This window comes from Neomonachus schauinslandi, chromosome 6 (assembly GCF_002201575.2).
Source record: "Neomonachus schauinslandi chromosome 6, ASM220157v2, whole genome shotgun sequence".
Lineage (NCBI taxonomy): Eukaryota > Metazoa > Chordata > Mammalia > Carnivora > Phocidae > Neomonachus > Neomonachus schauinslandi.
The window spans coordinates 4,163,697-4,168,780 of record NC_058408.1 but is presented as its reverse complement, the minus strand read 5'-3'; the positions used below and the strand labels follow the sequence as shown (position 1 = coordinate 4,168,780).

The 5,084-nt window shown below is 47.0% G+C and overlaps 1 pseudogene; it reads right to left on the bottom strand.

Annotated features, from left to right (window-relative positions):
• Positions 1-503: 503 nt before the first annotated feature.
• Positions 504-1,408, bottom strand: LOC110573428 (annotated as a pseudogene).
• Positions 1,409-5,084: the final 3,676 nt, after the last annotated feature.

Here is a 5,084-nt window from a genome sequence, read left to right as displayed (position 1 = left end):
GCTTTAGTATAAATCAAATAATACAAGCTAAACTTTGAAGGACTAAACCAGTATCTTCCAAATTTCTGAACTTTTTTCTTTAAATATACATCTCATCTTTCCCAAAGTTTCTGATATAATTTTGCTATTGACCTTACCTTGCTGGGAAGATTTTGTGTCTAGTTTAATTTTCTGCAGGTTATATTATGAAAGTTACATTTTTCAAACCTAAAACCGCATTTAATGTGCTTTTGAGAAGTTCCCTCCCCCACTCTAGAAATGCAGATATATTTCCTTAAAAATCATGCCATCCTCCCTGACCTTTCAGATACCCAGATGAAAATGCCTGGACAAAACTTTGGAATATATGGAAACAAAGATTAAGATCTTATGGTAGGGGTGTTGAAGCAAGATGGGTATATCCCATTGCAGAAGGGACTGCTCGGGACACGCTGGTAAGGTTGGAGGCAGTGAAGATGCATGTTGCTCAGGGATAGATGTCTCGTACAGACAGGGTCAGTGTATTAAATGTTTCTGCCCACAGCTCTGCGTAGGGCATCCTTGACCTCCTTGTTCCTCAGACTAGACAAACAGGGTCCAGCAAGGGAGGGATGATGGTATATGTCACTCACTGAGAGGAGAAGGTCTTGTTCTGCAGAATCCTTGGACTTGGGCTTGAGGTAGGCAATGGAGGCACAGCCATAATGGATGATAACCACCGTGAGGTGGGAGGCGCAGGTGGCGAAGGCCTTTTTCCGGCCTTGGGCAGAGGGGATCTTGAGGATGGTGGAGAAGATGAGGACGTAGGAGATGAAGACTAGGATCACACATGAACTGACGACAAAGTTGATGATCTCATTGATAGCGGTATCAATACAGGAGAGTTTTAGGACAGGGAGGATGTCACGGAAGAAATGTCCAACCACTCTGACAGAAGGGTAAGGTAAATATGGATGTCACCTGGACGACTGCCATGGCCAGGCCAATGCCAGAGGCGCCACACATCAGCTGGACACACGCCCTCTAGCTCGTGAGGTCTGTGTACCACGTAGTAGTCATAGCCCATTGCTGTGAGCAGGAAGCAGTTGTTGCTGGCTAAGGCAACAAAGAACATCAGGGCGGTACAGCCTGCTGCGGAGATGGGCTGATTCTGGGCCAGGAGACCAGACAGCATCCGTGGAGTGGTGACGAGCATGTACGCGGTCTCTGAACTAGCCAGCATGCTCAGGAAGAAGCACGTGGGTGTGTGCAGGTGACGGTCAATGCAGATGATGATCGTGATGATAGCATTGCCCGCCACGGTTAATGTGTACAGGGCGAGAAGAACCACAAACAGGGCGATCTGATAGTCACGAAACCTGGAGAAGCGCAGGAAAACAAACTCCCTCACCTCTGTGAGGTTCTTTCTCTGCATTCTTCAATTTCCATGTCTGAAAACAATGTAGGGAGTCAGCATGGAGTAGTTTGCATCTTGATGTGGGCTCGAGCAGGGGTAGAGAAAGGGATACAGAGAACATGCACACAGTCTGTTCTCTATAATCAGGGTGCTCACGTAGGTCTAATGGCTAGCTTATCCTCTCTCCCCTTTTCCAGTTCTTGCTCTCTGCTTGATCCTTTCTTAAGCCCCTGGCCCAGGAGTCCCCATCAGATGAGACCACCACATGTACCTTTTCAAAGTCTCCTCACGAATGCTGTTTTTGTAGGGCGTGGATGGGAAGCTTTTGCCTTTAAGAACAGCCCACAGGGGCCTGAGTCCCTACTGCTCCAACTTTGCTTGTCTCTACCAGGGAAAGTATGAGCAGCCGGAACAAGGAAATGGGGGGCAGGGAGTCAGGCTTTTACGGAGATAGTCGCTTGTGGGTAGCTGTCACTTAGGATAAAACATGGAACAGTGTACAGTTGGTAGAATTAATCTCAGGGACAGGATCTTAAGGAACGTTTTAATGGGTGTGTGGATGAGGTATCCTGGGCGCAGCCGAGATGTTTTGTCAAACCGTTGGCAAATTGCTTTGTTGTAATCATGCTAAGAGGGACTTGAGGGTTTAGGGGCAAGTAAGGGGGGAGGGGGAAGTGATGGGAGAAGAGGACCAGTAACAGGATAAAAGAAGTAACCGAATAAAAGAAATAACTTTTTTTTTTTTTTTGGCAGAGGGAATTTTAAGAATAAGGAAGTTTAACAACTCAAAATCAAATATTCTATGTTATGTAAAGTCCCTCCCAATGTGCGGTCTTGTGTTCATGGTATCGGGAGTAGAGAGCTCTGGGTGATGGCACTGTGCCGACAGGGAGCCTGCAGGAGGCAAGACAATGACGGGAAGAAATCCTAGGGCCTCTCTGGTCTTACCTCTCCCCTTTCGAGCACACGCCATCTTTCCTAGAAGTTTGGTGAGGGACTCTGGGAGATAGATGCCATCTATCAGATGGTGGTTTGAGCCATCTTAAGGAACAAGGTGACAGCAGGCTGCAGAGCTGTGGACATCAAGGAAACCTCCACTAGGAATCTAGGAAACACAATCTAGAAAATATTGTAGATTTTCTGGAAAGTACTCCAGCCTGGAAAATAAGGCAAATGTTTAAGGGTGGGCCACAAAGTAATTTAATAAGACCAACCAACTGGAAAGGTAAAGATTCCAGAGTGACCGTGCGACTCTAGGCAGCTTTGTAGAAAGGATGAGGTAGAGCGGTAATTTGAAGATAAAAGTAAACATTCGATTCCTCAGTCTCCCTGGCTGCGTTTCAGGGCCAAAAAGTGACATGTGACTAGAGGCAACTAGGTTGGGCAGCTGACCTCAAACCTTCCTCCCTTGGTGAAGGGGCTGTTGAATGGTGCTGCGGTGTCACCATGGATGGATGTGTGGAGTACATTAGACAAGACCATATAAGGAACGGTAATATTAAAATGTGTGCATATGTGTGAATGCACATACATTATCTATGCAAGAAAAAGTCAAAGATCTACCTGACATTCTGATGTGTTCACTGTTACGTGGCAACGGAGGGAGTGAGGTTATAGGAAACTTGACCGGCTTTTTACATGTACTTACAGTGAGGATTGAACTGAACTAGCCAGCATGCTGCTGCAGAGCATAAAAGTATGGCTCCTAAAGAGTTAAGAGAAGTCAAGGAGGAGAACTGAGAAGAGACATTCGATTGATCAAGGAGGTGGTTGATGACTGGTCAGTTTCAGTAGCATCTGGGGCTGGGAAGCCTGGTTACAGGGGGTGAACAAAGAACTTCGGTAACCCATGGATGGGAATCACAGATCGCATCTGCCTTTTTGGTTTCTCGATGAGCCTGTTGCAATGAGTGACGGTAAGTGGTGAAGGAGATACTGAGTCAGGGAAGCAGCATGCATTTTGTTGTAGGGACGAGAAGGTACTCAACTGAATTGTCAGGAGGAGGAAGAAAAAAAATCCCTGGTATCCTTAAATTATGGTCTGAAAAGTAGTGTTGCTTTCACCCCAAACTGGCCAGATTTGTTGTTAAGTATGCCTCAGGTAAATACGAATTTACTTTCTTTGAGGAGATTATAAAGGTAGAGACAGGATGGCTGACTCCTGGGGAAAAGTAACTTTATTGCCTATGGTGCACAACTGGATTGAACTGAACAGACCATGAAAGTCCATCCTAAGACCTTGCTAAAACTTAGAAATGAATGCACATGTTCCCATGCAGATGAAGACCTGTGGGAGCGCGGAACAATGAAGTGCTCAAAGCAGTGTTCTTTCCATGTTAGTATCTGCTTAAGGGAAAGGTGTGCGGGCTGTGGGGGGAGGGGTGAAGCACTGCCATAGGAGGAGCTACCGCTTCTCCAGTTGCTTGGTCGGGGGGGGGGGGGGAGTTTGACCGGGGGGGGGGACCCCCCCCCCCCCTCCAGGGGTCCGCGGGCCGGGGGGTGGTGGGCTGTGCTCAGTGGGATTCGCCCTCCACACATCCTGTCCTCCCCACTGGCCAGCTATGCTTCCAACAGTAGGTGTCATCTGCTCACCCTGACACTTCCTAGCATTCTTTCCAAACACATCCCATTTTACAAGTTCTATTTCAGTGCATCTTGTTCTGTTTCCAGTGATGTTTGAGCATTGTATGCAGATTAAGGGCAATCACCTACGTAGCTCCCTTCCCCACCTCTCTTTGAAGTGCAGAAGGATTCCTGAGAGGACCACATGGCTCAGATGACAAATTGCAGGGCTGTTGCTATCTCTGGAGGTGAGGGTGGCCCCAGAGGACAAGATGGGAAGTTGGGGATATGGAAGTAAATCACACTCTTCATCCTCAGTCGGCCACTGCAGATTGCCTGGGATGAATGCTCAACAGTTACAACGTGGGTCTGTGAACTTCAGGATTTTGACATGGGCGGGGGTTGACTTTTTGAGCCTACCCGGCCAAAAGTGACAGCAGCTGGGCATGTAGAAGCAGCCCTTCCCCCACCCAAATCTGAGCCCTCCTGTGGCCGCACCCTAAGGGTGTTTCTGTGTGAGGGACACACCGGTAGGTAATCTTGAAAGCAGGGTATAGCGCAGAGAGCTTTCAAGATGATTTGTACATTCCAGAAGGATAGAAACCATGTGGGGGAAGGAAAAATACGGAAATGTGCTCATCAAAATTTTAGTCATGAAGCCAATATTTCTACTAGAAGAAAAAGACAAATAGAGGGGAAAACACACTGAGGGTGTAAAGGAAACACCATTTGCAAAGGGAAGAAATTATGACAAAAGCCGTAGGTATTTATAAATGCCTAAATCTTTATAACCAAAATATGTGCCTAGAAACAACCTGTTTTTTAAAAAAAACCTAAAAAATGCCAGGTAGGCTGAGCCCCTGTAATGACATTTTGTGTGTGAAGGAATTGTGAGTTTAAAAAAAAAAAAAAAGGGCGCCTGGGTGGCTCAGTTGGTTAAGCGACTGCCTTCGGCTCAGGTCATGATCCTGGAGTCCCGCATCGGGCTCCCGGCTCGGCGGGGAGTCTGCTTCTCCCTCTGACCCTCCCCACTCTCATGCTCTCTCTATCTCATTCTCTCTCTGAAATAAAATCTTTAAAAAAAAAAAAAGACCATGTTTTGTGTGTGTTTGTGTGTGTGTGTGTTGGTTTTCTCGTCTCTCCCCCA